This window comes from Thunnus albacares, chromosome 1 (assembly GCF_914725855.1).
Source record: "Thunnus albacares chromosome 1, fThuAlb1.1, whole genome shotgun sequence".
In the NCBI taxonomy this organism is placed as follows: Eukaryota; Metazoa; Chordata; class Actinopteri; order Scombriformes; family Scombridae; genus Thunnus; species Thunnus albacares.
In genome coordinates, this window is record NC_058106.1 from 39,267,135 (window position 1) to 39,290,003 (window position 22,869).

Consider the following 22,869-nt stretch of genomic DNA (forward strand, 5'->3'; position numbering starts at 1 on the left):
ATATTTGCTGTTTTTTTCCCTTCTTTTAACTGACTTCACTATAAAACAATGAAAATGCCCACATTGTTCATAATCAACAGTATGTATAATGACTTACTTTATCTGGGTTCATTCCCTTTTTGCCTCCCTGAAGCTCCACGTCACCTCTCACACCTGGTGTTTGGGGGCTGGTGGGTTTGGTGGATTTGTGGGTGGTGATGTTGGGTTTGGAGCTGTTGTAAATTATTTCGGCCCAGCGACCACAAATCAGCGTCCAGCCCTCTCGTCCTCTCTTTTCTTTTCTTTTACTTTCCTTTTTTGTCTTCTTTTTATGACCCGCCGTCCTGCACCTGCAGCCTTTTTTTATCGGGGGGCGAGGACGATACCGAGGCCGCACACATTCACATTCACGTCTACAAGGAGAAGATTAGACCCCCAATTCAGTCTCCTTTCATCCTGCTGAGACTGAAAGACACGATGAGGGGAAGGGAGAAAAGAAAGAGGTGAAAGCCTCCTCTGGTGGTTTCTGCTCCCGGAGGGTGAAAGGCAGAAAGAAAGAGGGAGGAGAGAAAACAGAGGCCATTGTGTTTCTCTTGAGTGCTAATTCACAATAGACACCTCTTAATGCACTCGTGAGACTCTTTTAATTGTCTGAGTTTGCATTTAAATGGTGTTTGTAGCTTTTTAATTACACTGTCTTTTTGACATGTAATTGAAACAAGCCAGTGTTTAAACACTTTAAACATCTCTAAACCTGCTCTGGATGCTTGTTGTCAGCACTGATGAATGACTGCTGACCAGAGACATTCTCTACTTCAGGTCATGTTTACTGGACACTTTTTGCAGAGATTGGTTGTATTTATCAAGAGTTGGAAAAGAATATTGAGTGACACATGAACTTGTGAGAGTCTTATAAACTCAACACAACTAACTGAACCCAGAACTTCGCCTGGATTTCAAATAACTTTTTCCAAAAATCTACCCGGGAAATTATAATTCTCTCCACGCTTCCAGAAATAAAACTCTGATAGAGAAAAACTCAATCCTTTATGTTTCTACTTTGTTGGCCTAACAGTAGTCAAATTTAAGCACAATGAGCTGGAATCAGCCTTAAAAGATCCCCACCTCAGAGTCCTCAGTGGTTCCATGAAGCTTCAGAAAAGACTTAAATAGGATTAAAAAAAACACATTTCTATTAACTTACAGTTGATTAAAAACCAAGAAATACAGATACAGAAGTGATAATTTTGGATGTAACAACTGTGATTGTGTTTCTTGAACCTATGTCATGCATATTTAATAATTTAATCACCAATATGAACTACATTTCAATGCACAGACATACCTGAACCATCGAAATATTAGTGTCAAGACATTTTAGATTTAACAAGACTTAAAGACATAATGACTAAACAGCACAAAAAGCAGCACTAGATTTATTCAAAGTACAGTTTTGTCTGTCTTTATCTTCCATATGTATACATTCTATTTTTACTGCATTTAAATACATTTTCTTGAGTTTATGGTTCATGAGTGTCATTAAATCCCAAATTCAGGCTTTCTTAAATAAGACCTAATCATAGTTTAGTCGTAGTGATTCTTAAAGTGATTCTTGATAAATATGGGGCCCCGATGTCTATAAAACCTTCCTTCGTCTCTCTGGTTTTCAGAATAAACCTGTTGGATTTGTGTTGTGTTGAGAAACCTGCTTTCTGTGGTCACGTAAACTCCTAATCAGGTCTCTAAAAAGGTTTTTATGAGCGAACATTTGCATGACAAAATCTGAGCTCAGGGGAGAGAAAAGTATCACCGAGGCAGCAGAGCAGGGGGGGTGAAAAAAGAGAGATAACACTGTTAGCTGTGAGTCATGATATCCAAAACAACGGAAACTGAATAAAACTTTTATATGTGTTAAACTATGTAAGTTAAATAGACCACCTACAAAATCTCTATATTTAACAACATGTAAATGAAACTGAGACTTTTTCTCTTCTGATGAAACTATAAGATAACTTCCAGTCTAAGCTAAACACATCCTGTGTAGCGGACACACAGAGATGAAACTGATATCATCTCATCTGTGTACCACTTCCATACTACATACTTAATAACGTAATTATTTCAACCATTTATTAAGTTTATCTTCTGGTTCCAGCTTCTTAATTCTGTTTTTCTCTGTTTTTTGTCATTATAAGGTGAATATTGTATAGTTTTATACTGTTGTTTGAAAAAAACCAGAACATTTAAAGACTCTGTGCATTTTTAACATTTTCTGACATTTTAAGGCTAAAACGGTTTAGCTAATGATCCTGTTTGATGTTTAAAGACATTTCACTTGCAAGTTCTAAAGTGTGTTCATTTTACTTCATCTCTTATTAGAAGCTGAATATGTGTCAAAAAAAAATCATTGCCAGCTTCAAAACAGACACATTTGACTGGGATGTTCCTCTGCTAGTTACCAACAAGCTAACGGTCAAAGCAGCGTTAGCTTGTCATTTACTCAAGTACTGTACTTAAGAACAGTTTAGAGGTACTTGTACTTTACTTAAGTATTTCCATGTGATGCTACTTTCTACATTTCAGAGGGAAATATTGTACTTTCTACTCCACTACATTTATTTGACAGCTTTAGTTACTTTTCAGATGAAGATTTGACACAATTGATAATATAACAAGCTTTTAAAATACAACACATTGTTAAAGATGAAACCAGTGGTTTCCAACCTTTTTGGTTTTTGACGTCTTACAAAAAGCAGTGTGTAGTCGGGGTCACATTTCACATGTCTATGAGTTGTTAACAGCTCCACCAAATAGTGATTTTTCCCTCTAAACTTCTCACATGCTTTCATTTCAATAAATGTTCAAATGATCCAATATTTCAGCAAAAATCAAAGATTAGAGAAAAAGTCCAAAAAACTGAAAACAGATTTGTGTATCAGAACTTTGTTTTTTCTTCTTTCCTCTCCCATTAATCATCTCACCACCCCTCAGATTTATCTGCTGACCCTTTGGAGGGGCCCCACCCCTAGGTTGGGAACCACTGGACTAAACTAGCTAACTGTATATAAAGTAGTGTAAACTAGCTCCACCTCCAGCAGCTACAACAGTAACATGCTGCTCTAACACTGATGCTTCACTATTAATAATCTAATGATGTCATATATAATAATATATCAGTCAGAGGGACCAAACCACTACTTTTACTGCAATACTTTAACTACATCAAGCTCATAATACTTATGTACTTTTACTGCAATACTTGAACTACATCAAGCTCATAATACTTATGTACTTTTACTGCAATACTTGAACTACATCAAGCTCATAATACTTATGTACTTTTACTGCAATACTTTAACTACATCAAGCTCATAATACTTATGTACTTTTACTGCAATACTTTAACTACATCAAGCTCATAATACTTATGTACTTTTACTGCAATACTTTAACTACATCAAGCTCATAATACTTATGTACTTTTACTGTAATACTTTAACTACATCAAGCTCATAATACTTATGTACTTTTACTGCAATACTTTAACTACATCAAGCTCATAATACTTATGTACTTTTACTGCAATACTTTAACTACATCAAGCTCATAATACTTATGTACTTTTACTGCAATACTTTAACTACATCAAGCTCATAATAACAAGGGATGAATTAAGTGATAAAACAACATTAAAACTTGGAAAATGTATTTTTCATTGTCTTAAAAACAGGTTTATCCTTATTGATTCATATTACTTGGCTTGTGTGCTTCAGGTTAGCTAAAGGTTAAGTTTAGGAGCTAAAACTGTACGACATGAGACTAATATTCATCTTCTCGTCTGACTCTGAGTTGTCAGACCGTAATCTTTCATTAATCTATCTAACAACTATTAAGTTACTTTTTTCACAGCATTTAAAGGGAAGTTGGTCTCTTCGAGTCAGTGAGGAAATGTTAATTGTTGGGAAATTATCTCAGTGGCCTCTTTGCTCTCATCTGCTCTGCGGTGAAGTGTTTTCCCTCCACTCTTCACACTTAAAATCAGTAAAACTAACAGTGCACTTCCAGCCATATTTGCTCACAGCCATTCAAACGCGACACAAAGCACAGTTCAATCACTTTTTTCCACAAGTGGGACTCACGTTTTGTTTCGACAAAATAAACTACCGGAGCCGTCTTTTTTCTTTCATTCAACCTCCTCACAGCTTTTATTTCACGGCTGCTCCGAGTCTCAATGAGGGTGTCAGCGCCGAAGAATGCTTCGCCCTCCTCCTCCTCCTCCTGCTCCGCTCGCCAGGATTCAGCCGCCGTCCAGCCGGCTGACAGCTTCCCCACCGCATCGCCTGGCGACTGAAGGGACCACACACGCACTCTCTCCATGCCCTCCATGCCTGGGTAATTCTTCTTCTTGGCTTTTTTTTTTAGGGGAGGGTGAGACTGTTTGCAGCCACAGGTCTTTTCTCTCTCTGGAAGCTTTTTACCCTCAAGGACTTCCAAACAAATTTCAAGCATGAGAGTAAAAGCTGTCGAGTGTTATTAGACAATGAAAATGTCCCCTTTTTGTGTTTCAGGTCAAAACTACACAACACTCCCCTCTGTATCTGTGTTCATGCATCAGCTGCACTTTAGAATATTTGGTGTCATGTAACATCTTGTCAGGACCTTCTTACACCAATGCAGCAATGAAAAATAATCCTGTCTTGTGTCAAATCATCTGAGAAGTATGAAAAGTAAATGTAGTGGAGTGGAAGTATAAAGTAGCATCACATGGAAACACTCAAGTAAAGTACAAGTACCTCAAAATTTGCACTTAAGTACAGTACTTGAGTAAATGTACTGGGTCTGTTTGGAAGTTTTACACACTATAAATCACATGTAACCTTTTCAAACGGAGCTGTTTTGAACTTTCGGATGTACTTTTCCAGCCTGTAAAAACCTGACACCACTTCCTGTATCTCTGACCGCTCTGCACAATATAAATATGACACATTTCCTCTGTAAACCAGCTGTTTCTTCACTCACGCAGCACTTTGTGTGTTTCTCTGCAGTTTTTTTTTTTTTTTTTTGGTCTAATTGGACTCTGAAAGCAGATTAATTAGTTCTTCGCTAACGGGCACAAACATCCAAAAACAAACTTCTTTACACTGTAACTCTGAGTGGTTTTCAGTGTGTTCAAAGCAACCAGAGTCTCAATTATTCTGCTGGTGTTGATTCTAGTGACAAAAGAGAATTTGTTTAGCAGGGGGAATTAAAACTGAAATATTCTGCTTATTTCAACTAATTACACAGTGAGAATATTCAAATAGGAGATAAATGAAAGAGGAAGCTCATCAACATGCAACCTGGTTTCTTAAAAAAAAAAAAAAAAAAAACCTGCACTGCAAAAAAGAAAGAAAAGTAATTTATGAGCCTGACTGTACGATAATTAAGACATCTGTTACTTGTGTTTTCACATTTAAATAAAGATAAGTAAATAAACAACCATTTTGTCACACTATATTAAAGTGACCTTTCTACTTTTCTGTGTGTTAACATTTAAGTCGTCAGGTATTAATTAGTTTCCACCGAGGCAGTAAAACAAGTTACACCAGCAGTCAAACTGGTGTTCATTAAACTGGACTTCTTAAATACTTTTAGTGCTGACTGATGCTAAAAGAGTCACTATAAATGGCTACAACCCATGATGCATCACTCTCCAGTAACAGCCTGTTGGAGTCAGAACTCCATTCAAAGAGAACATCTGCTGTTGTGAATGATTAAATGTCTGATCCTTGAATATAATTCGACCTGCGCTGTTTGTTAACGTACATCAGTCAGGGTCAGAGATTAACGGAGCCCTAAAAAATTTTTAAATTGCCCTTTGAATTGGGATGACGAGGCTTTTAAATGCCCTCATAAAATAAACAGTTAAAGACTCAAACGCACAATATGTAATTTCAGCCGCTAGGCGTCTCAATCAAAACAATAACAACAGACGGAGTGTGATGACGGTGTGAAGTAGCAAGGGATCATGGGAGTTGTTGTCTTCGTCGTTAAATAACCAGCTTCACCGGGATAGGATTACTCCAGTGTTCATCATTCAGGATGTTTTTACCCGCAGAGGTCTCCTCCTCTCCAAAAACAAACGTAAACGCAGATTAAAATTGTTAAAAACACTAATTAAAGCTGTTTCACCTAAAAAAATCAGTGTTTCTCCGACGATGTTTGGTGACCACCGGACTTCCTGGAGGGGCTGTTAGCCGAGCTGCTGCTAACGTTTGTCCAGTTTATTTCTCTGATAACTTAAGATCCAGACGTCCAATGACTAAAATCCTTCTTCCGGCTAAAAGATATAGTTAAAAACCACCTAAATTTATCATGAAAATGTGTCTTAAAACTGTATAAAAGTCCATTTATAACAGTTTGTGTGGAACAACCACAACGCCGATGTATTATCTTGTATGTGTGTAAGTTACTCTTTGGTAGACGCCATTGTAGCGGACAAACACAGCGCCGCCGTATGCATCTGGTGCGTGTTTACTCTTTGGTAGAGGAGGTATGACGCCATCGACAGGCGACCAAATGAAACGGTCCGTTACTTTGATTAAATTACAGATTTCTCTGGGTTTGAACATTGTTGGAAACATTTGGGATAATGTAAGAACACAACTCAACAACATATATAACACAGGTCTAGTTGTTTTTAGACATTTTAATGCAGAATAGTTATATATTATACCTTTAATAAGTTTTGCAAAGCGTGTCTGGATTTCGCTCTGTATTCAAAGTGTGACTCAGAAATACAGATCTGGGACAGCTGGGCTTCCGTACCTCCACAGCCGCAACAGCTACTGACAGTAACGTTACCAACAGGGAGAATTTTATTAGTTAGCAAACCTGTCTGAGTTCAGCGGAGTCACCGTCAGATGGAAATGAAAGTAGGTTAGAAACGTGGACAGTCTTCCAAAGCTGTCAGAGCTTTAATGTGTTATCTGAACCACAGAGAGCAACGTAACATGCAGGCAATCAGCAATGTTGATGAGAGGTTGAACTAACGGTCCAGGTGTCATCGTATGATTCGTAGTCAGTATTGTCAGTAACATGTAGTATCTTCTTTACAGTTCAATGTACAGTAAAGTACATTGATCCCAATCATAACCAATAATCTGCAGTATTACATGATGTTATACTGACTATATGTTAAGGCTGTCGCTGGCGTCTTCACCATAGCAACGGTTGCTGAGGATCATGGGTAGGCTAATGTAGCCGCTTCCGCTATCGTACAGAACTGACAAAAATACTTGATTTCTAATTTAAAATCGAACGGTCTTTTGAATTTGGTTTTCTGGATTTTCTTTGGGAAACAAAAAAGGAATAGATCACGTGATTTCGTTTTTGGTTTCAAACGCAAAAACGAATCGGCTGAATGTTCGTAGACCTGCTGGATATTTAAATCCAAAAAGGAATAACAATAAAACGAATCGGCCGGGTTTGATTGTTTTTTTGTTATTTGATTCTGACACCAAAAACGTTTTTTTGTTTTTTGTTTTGAAACAAATAACAGATTTACCGTTTTTTGGTTTTTGAATTTTGAATTATCCGATGATGCCCGGACCACTAACGTTGTTACATAACGTTGTGTTTATTGTTTATAGTTTTGAAATTAAAATCTGCACAGTTCTAATCTGTGACTGGGATTATAATTCAGTGATTTATTTTACATTTATCATTTATTAAATGTTCTTCATTATAAATTCAGTGGCTCCCTTCACTGCTTTTAATAAGAGTCACTGATTATTGGTTTGTCATGCAACACACAACTAAAGTGGTTCCCATCATTTGAAAAAACTGCCCTGGAAATGATCTAAATCCGTTTTTTTTGTTTTTGTTTGTTTGTTTGTTTTTTCATAATGATATCGTCTCCTATTCATTTCAGTACAATGAGTCCAAATTATGAGATAATGCATCAGAGTTTTGTGACCTTATATGAAGTTATTATTATGACTTTGTATCTTATTATTTTTACTTTCCATGAGTATTTTTAGCACATAAGATCAATATCGGTCTGTTGATTCACCTCTTTGGTCTGATTGTAACAACTTTGATCTCCTGACGTTTCGTCTGGCGACACCTTCAGGTCCAAATCTCATTTTATCTAATAACTGTAAAACTAACGACATTCTCATCAGCTGTACTTTACGTTTAGTGCTAATTAGCATGTTTGTAGACTGTGACTAATTCAATACTACATACTAGTTGTTTACAGTATATATTAATCTTAATATACTGTTATTTTTCTGTTTGTTTTAAAGGAATCAACAAACTACACCGTGTTATAACAGCAGGTTTAATGTTGTCAAACAGTTCCTCCGTTTCCTTTGTGCATTGCATTGTGGGAGAATAGCATCCGTCAACAGCACATTAAAAAATCAACAGCTTTTTAGTTTTTATGAATGTATTTTCACTTTTCTGACTGAAATGAGCTCCCATACATGCTTTTATTTTCTTAAAATAACCTTCTAATAACCAACATCACCAATAAAGTGAGATTGTTTCACTTGTTATCTGAATCATGGAGACACAGAAGGACAAATGTACAGATCACAGTCAACATATTTTCTGAAACCATTAAGTTAGTTAAACTGGACCGACAGTCAACCTGAAACACAGAAGATGCTGATTAACTGTAGATATCTGTATATTTTTCATTCGTCTGTGACTCCTTCCTTTCTCGCCCAAACACAACAGACTGTGAGGAAAAATGTCGCGCATCAGTTAGCTGCCGACTGACTGACGGGGGTGAAAATAAATCGGCTCGGCTCCCGTCTCACAATCCTTCTTAAAAGTTAAACAGCCATAAAAGGCTGCAGGAACTCTGACCTTCACAATCTAACCGAGCAGGAAAAGCCAATGATGTGTACAAGGCCCCGCTCGGCCTCGGCAGATTATGATAAAATATGTCTCCGCGTCACCAAAAGATAACTGTACGTCTCCCTGTGACAGATACTGGCCCGCTATTTTAATAACAGCCCAATTTCTGCGGCACTAAAATGTTTTACTGTCGGATATAAAGCATGCAGCGTGTGACACGGGGAGGCATGCGTCGTCTGCGAGCTTCAAAGTAAGATGGACCATGTGAAGCCGCGGAGGATTTAAACCAGCCCATCCAGAGGTAAGAGCCATAACATCAAAAACGTGTAAACCGGAGCTTCTGCTCGACCTCAGCCGGATGAGATTTGTTACTTTTGATTTCTTCACCATTTTCCTGTGATAAAAGAAAAGTTTCAGTTACAGTTATGTTTTTTTTTTTATGTAAACGTCCTCAATACAACCAGCTTTTTATGGGCATAAACATGGTCTAACAGGGAAATAGTTTAGGAAAGCCAGGATATGTTAAAGTTCAGATGTCTTTACATGTTTTTACTAAAAAATGTTCACAAACTGACCAAACTGCTTTCTATCAAGTCTCAGTGTTCATATATCGGACAACTTCCTGCCTGCAGATACGTGAAATAGATGAGATGATGAGAAAAAATTAAGTTAATAAAACATGACAGGATAAGGCTTGATGTAGACCCTGTTTTTAAATCAAATCATTAAATAAAAAAATTGATTAATCGTCGTTTTTTGTGGGGAAAAAAGTCCAAATTCTCTGATTCCAGCTTCTTAAATGTGAATATTTTCTGGTTTCTTTAGTCTCCATGACAGTAAACTGAATATCTTTGGGTTGCTGACAAAACAAGACATTTGAGGACGTCGTCTCTGTGGAAAACTGATCCACATTTTTCACCATTTTCTGACATTTTATGGATAAAAAATAATTGACAGATTAGTTGATAATGAAAATAATCATTAGTTACAGGCCCAAATTTAACGTTAGCGTTTAGCATTAGCACATATACATGTGGATACAGTTTGTTTTATCTGTCTTGTTGTTTTTAATCCAGATTTTGTTTTATTGATTAATTTGTGATATTTCATTTGTGATATTATTATTCATATATGATATTGTTTGAATTTAGTTTTAAAAGTGTAACCAGGGGACGGAGGCTGCAAATTAGCTTCAGGTAGAAGCCCTAATTAACAGGATCTGGTCTGTAACAGACATGGACGTTCAGCAGGACAAAGCTGCGGAGAGATGAAGGTGAGGAGGTGAAGAAGAGTCAAAAATCATCCTTCTTCTCAGAGTCATAACTCAGATCAGATCTGAACACACAGACATGAAACACATACTGACATCGTTCAGTGTGACTGACACTTCCTGAGGATCATTATCTCTGATGTTCATCACCAATAAACCTCCATAAATCCACTTAGAAACCAGAGAACAAAGAGAATCTTCTTCAGTATCACAGTGATCAGTGATAGTTGGTGATAGACTTTTAATGGAGACTATTTGACTAAATGTAAACAAATAGGGTGTAAAAACATGTCTGTCATCCAAACACTTTCAATTCTCAATAAAAGCTAAAAATACCAAAAAAAATAATCTTAAAAAATAAAAATAATAAATCCAGTCAGGATGAGGCTTTAGATCACAAAGACAGAAAGTTGTTGTTTTTTTTATTTCAAATTACAAAGTACCAGACTTTTCTGTTTTTCCTATTTATTTTGTCCCTGTGCTATAAGATAAAACCAGTATTAAAGATTTATCCACTCTGAGGGGTTTTGGTGTTTTGTATTACAGGCTCAATGGGAATAAAAGAACAAAAACTAAGAAAAAAAAGCTGTTGTCAAGTTTGTGTTGGTAAATTTGACAGTATGCCCATCACTTCTTAACATAATACCACTTCCCCCTTGCCTGCCCGCCTGCCTCCTTTCAGACTGTGAATATTTGGCTGGTGGTGAGCGTCTCATGGGACGCCCCACCTCTCCCGCTCCCCATCAGCAGCAGCATCTTTTTTAAAACATGGACGCCGCTGCTGCTGCTCTCTGTGAACCAGGAGCTTTAGTGTCTGTCTCAGTTTTATTCACTTTACACAGTCGGTTCCCTCTTTGTGCTCATTAAATATTTAATGGGGGGTTTAAGCGTTTGCTGGGATTAGGCTGCAAGTCTCCAGGGAGCCGTCGCATTGTTTCTCTCCACGGCTGCTAGTTTACAGTCTGTCTGTTTAATCTGCCATTTACATCTCACACTTCTGCTGTATTTAGTTGATGCTGTTGATGCTGTAAAAATGACATGTACTTAAAAATAGCAGCGTGACTAAAATCACTGGATTTTTCAGTGTGATGTTGATGGACACATGTTCTCCCACAATGCAACAGAAAGAGGAGTGAGACAGGTCCAAAGACAAGGGTCCTTATAAAGGTTTTAGGGGTCTTTGAAGAGGATAAAAGAAGCTTTTGGTGGGTACCTGGGGTCAGTGAGGAGGTTCTATGGATGCATGTAGGTTCTTAGGGTCCTCACAGATGTTTTAGGTGTCCTTGTCAACGTTCTAGCGTTGCTTAAGGAGGTCTGTTGTGTCTTTGACAAGGTTCTATGTGTGTTTAAAGAGGTTTTTAGTGTAAATAAGTAGGTTTTAAGAGTTCTTGAGGATGTTCCAGGTGTTTTTTTATCATCATTAAAAAGGTTCTGTGGGACCATGTACCGTTTTGGGGTCCTTGAGGATTTTTTGGGTGTCCTTGATAAGGTTCTATGGGTGCATGTAGGTTCTTAAGGTCCTTGAAGATGTTTTAGGTGTCCTTGTCAACGTTCTAGCATTGCTTAAGGAGGTTTGTTGTGTCTTTGACAAGGTTCTATGTGTGTTTGAAGAGGTTTTTACTGTAAATAAGTAGGTTGTAAGAGTTATTGAGGATGTTCCAGGTGTTTTTTATCATCATTAAAGAGGTTCTATTGGACCATGTACCGTCTTGGGGTCCTTGAGGATTTTTCGGGTGTCCTTGATAAGGTTCTATGGGTGATCCAAGAGGTTTGTCTAAGTCTTTGACAAGGATCTAGGGGTGCTTAAGGGGGTCCATGAGGTTGAAAAGGTTCAGTGGGTGTTTGAAGAGGTTTTTGATGTGAATGCGTATGTTCTAAGATGTTCCAGGTGTCTTTGGTGAGCTTGAGGATAGACTTCAAAATCCTACTACTAGTCTATAAGGTACTAAACAGTCTTGGGACCAAATACATCACTGATCTGCGTGTACGTTATGAAGCACCCAGACCCCTCAGGTCATCTAGGACAGGCTTACTCGTTGTTCCCAGGATCAGAACCAAGCAAGGTGAAGCAGCCTTTAGTTTCTATGCTCCCCACCTGTGGAACAAGCCTCAATACCTGAGATCTTCCAAAACTGTCAGCCCATTTAAATCAGGGCTCAAAACAGTAAATAAGATATGTACCCTCATGTTAATCTTTAACTACCTATCTGCGTGTTTTTGTTTTGTTTTTATTGTATAAATGCAATCTTAATGTCTTCTTAATGTCTTATTGTCTTATTTTCAGTGTATTTCTTTGCCTTTGTAAAGAACTCTGAATTGCATTGTGTCTGAATGGTGCTATATAAATAAAATGACCTTACTTTACCTTGAGGGTGCCTGATGAGGTTATATGGGTGATCCAGGTGTTTTACACTTCTAATGAGGTTCTTGGGCTCCTTGAGGAGGTTTTAGGTGTCTTTGATGAGGTTCTGGGGGTGTTTGAAAGGGTTTTTGATGTGAATGAGTAGGTTCTAAGACTTTCTGAGGAGGTTCCAGGTGTCTTTGGTGAGCCACTAAAGCTGTGTTCAGACAAAACGTGAAGCAAATTTTTTACTTGCATGAATTTGACCGCTGGATCATTTGTGTTTATTCGCCACAGACAGCCAAAATATATTACTATGCATTAGCTAGCTAGCAACAGCAGAGACCGACCATATCTGAGACTTAAATTCAGCAGTGACTCCAGTTCTGTTTTTTCCCTTCAGTCTCTCTCTTTTGACCCTCTCCTCTCTGTACGTTTGTGAAGTACATTCATAAAGTTCTGCAATACGCATGAATATTTTGCTCAAGTTGAAACTTTTTCAAATCATGTAGAAGCATATTTGCATCAGTTTGTGTTGCCTATGCATTGACTTCGTATGTAGTGCCATGCAAAACATTCGCTGTGTTCTGTCTGAACACACCATGAGGGGGTTTGAGAGGTTCTATGGGTCCATGTAGGTACTTAAGATCCTTGAAGATGTAGGTGTATTTTAGGTTTTTGGGTTTTAGTTTTTGCTTTTAGTTGTCTTAGTAGGTTCTAGGGGTGTTGGATTAGGTTTTAGGTGTATTTTAGGTGTTTCTAGGTACATCTGAGCAGATTCTATATCTCTGTGGAGGTTCTGTTGGTATTTGAAGAGGTTTAACTAACTCCAGGTAGGTTTCATGGGTTTTTGAGGAGGTTTTACATGTCTTTAGGGAGGTTCTTTGAATGGCTGTGAAGGGCACAGGTGTCTGAGCCTTTACGGGTGTTTAAGGATGTTTGGGGTGTCTGATTAGCTTCTAGATGTTTTTGAGGAGGTTCTATGGGTACTTCAGGGGGCTGGTGGGGTTTGTGAGAGGTTATGTACAGTATATATTTGGGAGGTTCTGGGATTGAGGTTGTAGTTTTTCTGTCACAGTGAGAGAAAAAAGAGTTGTAGAGTAAAAATGGATGAAATTACAGATGCTGTTGCTGCAGCCTTGTTCTCCGGTTTCATTCTGCGAAGGTCCTAATTAGATGACTCTATAACAAAGATCCACTGACGTTCCTCAGTGTGTCTCTCAGAGAGCCTGAAGTCTTCTTCTGTCCTCTGTGTTGGCAGGTTTGGCTGTTTACATGTGTGGACGTGAACCCAGTTTAACAGAGCAGTTCATATGTGACTGGCAGTCCTGCTGTCTTTGTAGTGGCAGAGCTCTAAAAACTGACACCCCGAGGGCCTCGGGGGCCGCGGGACGTTGGTATTGGGGGACTGCGGGGCCACGCCTTCCAGCTACCATATGCTCGGGATACCAAGTCAAACACGGCACTCTTTTCTTGGCTCATTAAGATGTTCGACATTTGGCAGAAGACGGCTCAGTGTTTTCCTGACCTATTTTTCAGTATTGAGGCTTTTCAGCAAATGTTTCACTGTATTCAAAATCCATTCTGTGTATTAATGCTGCAAGTAACTAATGCTAACTGTGCATTATTTAGATACAAAATAGCAAAGTATATACATATATTAGTATATGTTATACTTTTAAAATAACAGGAGATGATGCAGACGTCAATCAAACTGCAAATTAGAATCACAGCTGCCAATTTCAAAGTTGAAAAACTCCAAGGACGTATTTGTTGTTTTAGTTTTTTGAGCTTTCTCAACACCAGCTGACATTTTCTAACTTTTTTCAGTTGTGAGTAACCCTAACCCATCTGTTAAGACACCAAAACCCTTACAGCTTTCTGAAGAAGCCTCCAGAACCCCTTTAACCTCTTAAAAAAATCCTTGAACATGGCCATGGACCACCTCAAGATTCCTTCTCCTCAGATTTTAAGAGCAAAATAATAGATTATTTCATTGGCCCCAATTAAGGATGTTATGTTTACTCTGATATTACATTTTAAAAAGTCAGGGTTGCATTATATTATATGTATTTATCAAAAAATGGCATTCATAATTTGACAATGTCATCAAATTGCTTATTTTGTCCAACAAACAGTCGAAAATGTTAAGATATTCAATTAACTGTCATATATGAAAAAGAAAAACGGCAAATCTTCACATTTGAGAAGCCGAAACCATCAAATATTTGTCATTTTTACTAAGTGTAGTTGCTGATTAATTTTCTGACAATGGACTGATCTTTGCAGACACATTTATCAGTGTCAGCTGAACAATTATAAAATATTAATTAGTTGGGTTTGTCAGCTTCTGTCTGCATTCTGATTGGTTTTTAGATATTAACTTTCAAAGTTTTGACATCCTAGTTAGCAAAACTGATATTTAGTATCATTATATCAGTTTTTGTAATGACTGAGTTCAAACAATAAAAAAACTGACTTGATTTTTGTATCAGTGTCATTTTTTATGATTTTAATAAAATAATCAATTTGGAGGTTTCAGCAATATTTCATGATCTTTTCAGTTCCTTTAACCACAGTCACAGAGCAGTGAGGTAACAGTAAAGAGGTGGAACCTGATTGGTCCCCTTGTCTACATTCAGAGCACTGATTGGTGCTTTGCAGTTGGAACCTTATAGCACCAAGTTAGACATTGATTTTTGAGAGAGAACCTTTTATTTTCTCAATTTTTGGGGCTGATGATGCATAAAACAGAAAATTAAACCTACATAAAATGTTAATAACTTTTTAAAGCTTCATGTGTCATTTTTGACAAATTTATCAGATAAAACCTGATCATTCTGAGGCCGAGAGGTGACGGTGAAGGAGTGAGTTATATCAGAATCAGATTTGTCTTTTGTTCAAGCCAATAAATGACTTAAGATGGAGGATTTTTATTGCAGGTTTTCTCTGAAACAAATAATAAAAACTTGGATGATAAAAACAGTGTAAAATCAACACATTTGTCTGTTATATCATCAGTGACCCTCTTCAGCTGCACAGAGTCTCTAAAATGATTAAAACCAAAAACAAACATGAATGAAATAAAGTGAGTCAGTCTATCTGTCTGTCTGTGGTATTATTATTAATGATAATAATAATAACACCTCCTCTTCTTATTGTCCCGGCGGAGCGGCGTCTCCTTTTATTACCCTGCAGGGTCATTTACAACCTCGTCCCGTCTATTCATTGGTTGAGGAGATAATCCTGTGATAAATCCTCCGCCGTGCCCTTCACAGTTGTCATAGCAAGACCATAAACAGCATTTATAACAATCTGAGTGGGGGGGCTCTGCTTAGCATGCAGAACAGATTAAGATGGGACGGGTCGGCTTAGAGCCGCCGCTCCATCCGTGACTGACAGACGGACTCATGGGAAATGTTCCATCGCCGCCCCGCCCGCCGTTTATTCTCAACAGGAAATGAGCTGCAGGGACGGATCACTCAGCGGAGAGAAATACAAGAAATCTCAGAACTGTTCTGCAGGAAAACATTTCTGAAAGAGAATAATAAATAAAATTATTATTATTATTATTATTATTATTATTATTATTATTAGAAGATGTTGAAACTGGAGCAACTGTGAAAATGTTTTTATAAATATTTGTAATTTTATAACTTTTTTCACAAATATGCCACAATTAACATATGTACATTGAAATACATTAAAATATAATGTATATTTAATTTTATTTATTTATACTGTTCAGTCATTAGATTTTTTGAACAAAATAACTTTATTTATTTCTTAAACAAAATCATGAGAAGATGCCACCGTAAATGTTTTACAATTTTTGTTTTTTTAAATATTCGTAATTTTCTTTTCCTTTATTAGATTTATTATTTACATTTTTTTTTAAATACAAATATGGAGATACAGTAAAATATTTTGTAAATGTATAAAATAAAGATGTTGGATTTTCCTGGAACCACAGTGACACCAAATCAATAAATCAATCAATAACTAAAACCTATAGTTTCTGTTCCCTGCTGTTTATTTCAGACCTCGTTTCCTCTCCGGGATTTTGACATGTTGAGTCGCCGCTGCGGTGTGACGACATTTAGCTGGTGGCGTCCGGGCTAAACACCGCCAGAGGACTCTTCACAGGTACACGATTAATCTTAATTAAAGTTGAGTGTGACAAACACACACACACACACACACACACACACACACACACACACACGCCTCCCTCCTCTTTGTTCTGCCTTCAGTCTGGATGAAATCACTGACGTCTCCTGGTGAAATAAAGACGTTTAAACACAGTCAGCTGGTGAAGCTCTGACAGGCTTCATGTGACGTTTAAAATCTTTGTTAAATAAAAGTAACAACAGATATAAACATCACAAAAACAGAAAATCACCAGTAGAAATCAATTAAAAACATCAGATAATAAACACAGACCGACAAGTTCACCATTTTAGGAACCATGTTTATAAAGTGGATCCATAAAGCTGCAGGACACCTTTATTTTCTTACGTGTGATATCTTTGTGTCATTTCGTGTTGCGTCAGCAATTTCATGTCTTTCCACTGACTTAAAATTGGCTTCACAGTGGCGCTTTGAGCTAACTGCTTCCATATTATGAAGTACCAAGTTGGATATATGAGAGCTTTCCAAAAAGCTTTCCAGTTTCCCAGTTGCAATTACAATTTGGAGTTTGATGCTATTTACAAATTGGGAACACATAATTACAGTAACTCTGATGTGACATGAATTTTTTAAATAAAGAAAGTTGCTGGGAGACATACAGCCAAAAGCCAGAGTACAGGAGCCCCCATGTCACTCATGTCAGTGGATGGATTTGATTGGCACAGTGTTAGTATAAGTATTCCTACAGTGCTGAAAAATGAATAAATAAAGACAGAGAGCAGAAGTGAGGTTTCAGGTACAGTATGCGTCATGGAGTCAAGAACTGAAACAGATATTCTTTAGCAAGTCACAGGTGAATATTAGCCAATTCTGTTCAGAAGCAACTAAGCTGCTGCTGACTGTGAACATTAAGCTAACTTACGTGGCTGCTAGCATGCATGAGGTCAGTCAGGGTAGCTAGCTTATTTATGCTAGTGCATTTGTTTACTAGCTAGACATTCCAAACCTCATACGATCCTCTAGAACAATAAAGGGGAAAAGTGGATTCAGTTGTGTGTGATGATGACAAGCTACAAAGAGGTAAGAAGCTTTAATCATATGTAGAGTGATGATGAGCTGTCGCAGGAAGTAACACTCGCTGAGTCGGCGACAGCTGCCCATCGATTCTAAAGGAGTTATGTTGCCCTCTGGTGGTGGTTTACATTCAAAGCAAAATAACAGAATTTCAAAGTTTCAGTGTACATAATACTTTGTGTGAAATTTGGGTATTTACAGGATATTGTCATGGTAATTGAGAGTCCAGTAAGCATAATTAAATCCCTGCAGTCATTCTGACAGTTGCACTTAAAGGACACTGAAAACATCTTTTCTATGACTGGAAAATAATTTGTTTGTACCCTCAAGGCCAGTGATGAATCATCTCATTGGAGGAGTTACAGATAAAATCTGTGTATAATAGAATGTTAATTTCTTTCATGTTGTTGGTGTATATACTCATTCACACCTCACATCAGCAGTATTAATATTTCTGTGCTGAGTGTTGGCTGAGTTGTTTTTCTGCCTCTCGACAAGAGTTGTATCACCGTCATATTTCGTTGACGGTTCAGAAAGACTTTGTGCCTTCAGATTGTTGCTGAGACTTTTGATTTAAGGCCTTTAATTCTTAAGGAACATCTATTGAATGAAGGCATGTTTACTACAGATGGGCAGAGGCATGAGCAACACTCTACTCCACTCTGGACGCCCAACATACAGATGGCAAGACCGGGGCCTTGAAATACCTTGGACGTTCGATCCATTTTGCAGGAAGCACGCCCTACAAAGACTCAGGTTGCTGGTTTAGTCCATACTTTGCCTGCAGTGGAGGTGTTCTGTGTATTAATGTCATGATTATGCTCACTTTATAGATGCAGGAATGTTCTTGCCACATTGTGGTAGGACAATATCAAAGGGTTGTCATGTTGTCATCATAAATCAAATAATAGTTTATATATTTTTAAAAAATCCATTCAATAGTTGTTGACATCTTTGACTCTGAACCATAAATAACCTCATGGTGGCGCTAGAGGAAAATTTCAGTCTGGTGGACCAACAGACATTTCTGTTGTTGTGGGAATTTTCTTGATAAAGAGGCACATGGAGACATAAAGAAAGCATTAAACATTGTTACTTGTTGAAGCAGTTGAAGACACTGTACAATCCATCACATCATCAGTAACAATTATACAAACAAAAATACAATCATCTTGTATTTTTGGAGAGAAAGCATGTTGTTCAGCTGGCCCTTTCTCTAAAGATTGTGAACTCAAACTAGACAGCTTTATACCTCTCCAGAAGCAAAGCTAAAAACAGTCTGGTCCCTAAACGGACACTTCCACAAACCATTACACCTTCTTACAAACAAATATGGTCTCTAAACCAGCAGGCTTAAGACAAAGATATCTCTAGTTAACCCCAGAGGTCAGCAAGCAACCCTCAGATAGAAACAGGTTCAAGAGTTCAACTAGCCTCGAAGCAGGATTTCTTCACCAACATGTGTCCCCAAAATGACATTACATCACATTCAGTTGATAACAAACATTGACTCTTTAGTTTAAAAACATTTGTAACATATATACACAAGATTTATAAAATGATAACCTGCTATCCACAAAACCACACTGCTAGTATGATAAATGCAACCGTTTGTGGTTTGGAGGAGTTTTAATCTGGAACTGTTTCTTGGAGATTCGGTTGGTGAGCTCAGGTTTGGTTTTGGCTCGATTGGACCAAACAGGACGACTTCACTGTGAAGACAAAGCTGATGTTCAAACTGTGGACGGACAGCTTAGAGACCAAAACGTAAAAACAGAAGCTTCTCATTGTTGCTGTTATATTGATGCTAATAATGCACATTAGCTTATGTAGCACAGCGCAGCAGTACGCAGATATACTGTATGTTTGTGTCCTTTCTCTACTTTCTCCTTTCTTCCTTCTATTTCCACCTTGTTTCCTTCAGTTTTTCCTTCCCTCTGTCCTTATAGAGAGCTGAAGTCATGACATCACTTCCTGTCTAGCTTCTGTAACTCAACACAATCTCTCATTCAGCGTTTACTTTCCATATTCGTCCGTCCACTCGGCGGCTCCGTTACAGTGGCTGCTGTCAGAAATTTAAACCTTTGTTATGTTGACATTTCTGAACAAACTACAACTCCCATTAAAAGAACTACAAGTGCAGTAGCGCGGCTCCATCACCATAAACGGGTCTTTATTGCATTCCCTCTTTCCTTTATCTTTCCTGCCTTATTTAATTTCTTTATGTCTTCAGTATTTTTCCTTGTTATACTGGATTACATTAGTTAACTTTAACTGCCGTAACAATCATGAATACAGGACTGTTATTTTTCATCTGTAAAGTAAAAGTAAACTGATTCTTCCATCACTGCTGATAAACTGAAACCAGAGACGTTGGGCTTGATGCTGCTGACTGTCTGCTGACTGTCTGCTGACTGCTCTGTAAAGAAAACAAAGGACAAAAAAGCGATTAAGTCCAGTAATAAAAGGCCAAGTACCATAACATGCTACATTAAATATCTATCGAGCGCCATAAATTAACACCAAGTAGCTTCTCAAGCAGTTTGTCTCATTGAGGTTGTTTACTGCAAGAAAAAAAAAATGTTGCAGCACTTTGGATTTTTATTGACCACAAACATACTGAACTGTATGGAAGCCCATTTATGCCAAAAATAAAAGAGTATATGAGGAATTGGAATTAGAAAGTCACAATTATGTTATTGTCTCCTAATTATGATTCATTATTTCATAATTATATCTCATCCTCAATAGATGTAATTATGCAGTTTGTCTCCATACACAGACGCAGTGAAATAAAACAAAATTATTTGTTTATTTTGCTAAAATTGGTTATCAGCCATCGTAATCTACACCTACTTAAAATCATTTTAGTTTCCTCTATAGATACCTGGTACTTTAAATTTTTTATAACCTGAGAACTGAAGTTGTCAGTACATTTCTTCAGCTGTGTTCATTACCGTAAAGCTGCAACAATTAATCAAGTAGTCGATTGTCAGGAATTTAATCGACAACTATTTTGATTATTGATGAATCATCAAAGTAATTTTAAGCAAAAATGTCAAACATTTCTGGGTTTTCACTAAGCAGCAACCTCCGGGGCTGTAAAATGAAGCCAAAAACTGCAGTTCCTTGAACGGCCACTTGAGGCTCTAAAAGCGAGTCAATCCCCATAGACCTCCATGTTAAAATGTCCAACTTTACAGCAGAAATAAACATGTTTACAGCCTGGTACAAACAACGGTTTTGGTCTCTGTAGCTAATTTCCTCTTTCATGACAACTGTACGGGGGGTGAATGTTTTTATAACTCACCCGTTTAAATTTTATTAAGCCGTAAAGTTCTGCATAATGAAGGACATGGCTGCTCTGAGTGACAGGTCCGCCAGTTGCTAGGTGGCTTGTTTCAGCCAGTCGGCCCATTTCTTCGCCCATTTTTGATTGGCTGGGAGTTAGGCAGAGTCATGCACTGCCAAGATGGAGACGGCCGGAGCGGCTCGCTTTGAGCTTCGAAACCGCTCTTCAGAAACCAACCGGTGTCGTCACGGTAACTACGTCCATATTTTTATACAGTCTATGGTTTTCACGTTGGGCTGTCAGACACTGTGTGAGCATCATATGAGGCTGAAGACCTTCAGCTGGAGGTCCAACAGAGGTGTCAGTTAGTTAGTGGTTCTCCTTTCAGCTTTTACCACCAAACATATTTTGTTGTTTAGTTTCTCTGAGTCATACAGGCCAGTTCTGTTTAGTAACATAATACACCAAACAGAAAACCATCTACATCACAATCTAATTATCACACCTGTGTGTGTACAGTATTGTATTTGTCTCGTCTCCTTCAGATGAATGAAGTCTTGTGATGTGTGTGGAGGTGTTTGATAGTAAGACGTGTTTGTGTTTGTTCGGGGGTCTCGGTGGAGGAGAGAGAGGCGAGGAGGCGGAGGGATCTGTTGTTTTTGTTTGTCATGATGCATCCTGACTCCGCCTCCAGGGAGAGGTGGAGGCAGCAGACTGTGGAGACACAACCCGAGGCTTTAAATCTGATTCGTCTTCATCATCAGGAGAGCTCTTCCTTTCATCCAACACACACACACACACACACACACACACACACACACACACACACTGTTACTGGACAGATAAAAACATACTGAACCAGTTTTCCACCAGAGACGCTGCTGATTCCTGAAGATTTTTCCAATTTGTTTATTAATTCAGCACAAATAGAGATTAATTTCTCCCTGATTGGCGTCAGTCAGTCTTCGGGCTCATATCTTCAGGTCTGTGATGTGCTCATATCACTCATCTCTTCCTGTTTGTTTCATCAACGTAACGTCGTCACTCTCGGTCCTGCTGCACAGCAAACAGCCTGAACTGTGTTTGGTTTCATAAATAATTTGTCTCAGCTGGGACTCAGACTGTTGGACGTCGTTGTTGTTTACCTTCACAGAAAAGTTAGTAAAGGAAAGGAAGGAAAGAAGGAGATGGGGAAGGAGAAAGGATGTGATAAAAGAAAAAACTGAATGATAGAAGAGAAAGGAAGAAAAAAAGAGGGTGAATGAGGGAAGGAGAGAGAAATGGAGTAAAAAAAATGACAAGAATGAAACAAGAATGAAGAGAAAAAGGTAGAGGAATAAAGAAGGTGAAGGTAAAATGAGGGAGAAAAGTAAAAAGAAAAAGACGTAAGGAAGAGGAGAAAGAATGTAAGAAGAGAAATGGATAGGAAGAAAGAAATTACAAAAAAAAGAGGAATAGAAGGACAAAGAAGGAAAGAAAAAGGCAGTAAAAGTGAAAAAGTTGAAGAGTTACGAAAGGAAAGATACAAGAAACAAGGAAGGAGGACAGGATAGATAGAAGGAAGGGAGGAGAAAGAAAAACATTAAGATGTAGGTAGAAGAAGAAGGAAGGAAGGATCCATCCAATCAGTTTCCCTCCTCAGGCGTTAACGAGCTTAACGATCCGCCCGGCTTCAAACAGCGAGAGGAGGGCGACTCATTCATTCTGCAAACGCGTCTAATCGGCATCAAACTCCACCTGCTCACATGAATAAACAGCGACATGAACACACGGGACTTTATTCTGACTCAATCCCACAGAAATACTCACTACAGCACCACACGCAGATTCATCCGCCGCTGAAAATAGTCCGCTAGAGATTTCACATTAAGATGACGTCATGCACATAAAAAAATCGCCTTTCTAGTTTCTTAAATATAAAACAAGTCAAAAAGA

General features: G+C 38.0%; 1 protein-coding gene and 1 long non-coding RNA gene across 2 annotated transcripts in view; one reads left to right on the forward strand and one right to left on the reverse strand.

Moving 5' to 3' along the window:
- Nucleotides 1-22,869, reverse strand: part of LOC122986896 (NLR family CARD domain-containing protein 3-like) — a 1,497,050-nt gene that overhangs the window by 596,730 nt on the left and 877,451 nt on the right. The window lies entirely within an intron of this gene.
- Nucleotides 8,220-16,565, forward strand: LOC122987882. Its single transcript, XR_006404649.1, has 3 exons — nt 8,220-9,127; nt 9,978-10,099; nt 16,479-16,565. It is a non-coding gene; the product is annotated as an uncharacterized LOC122987882 (long non-coding RNA).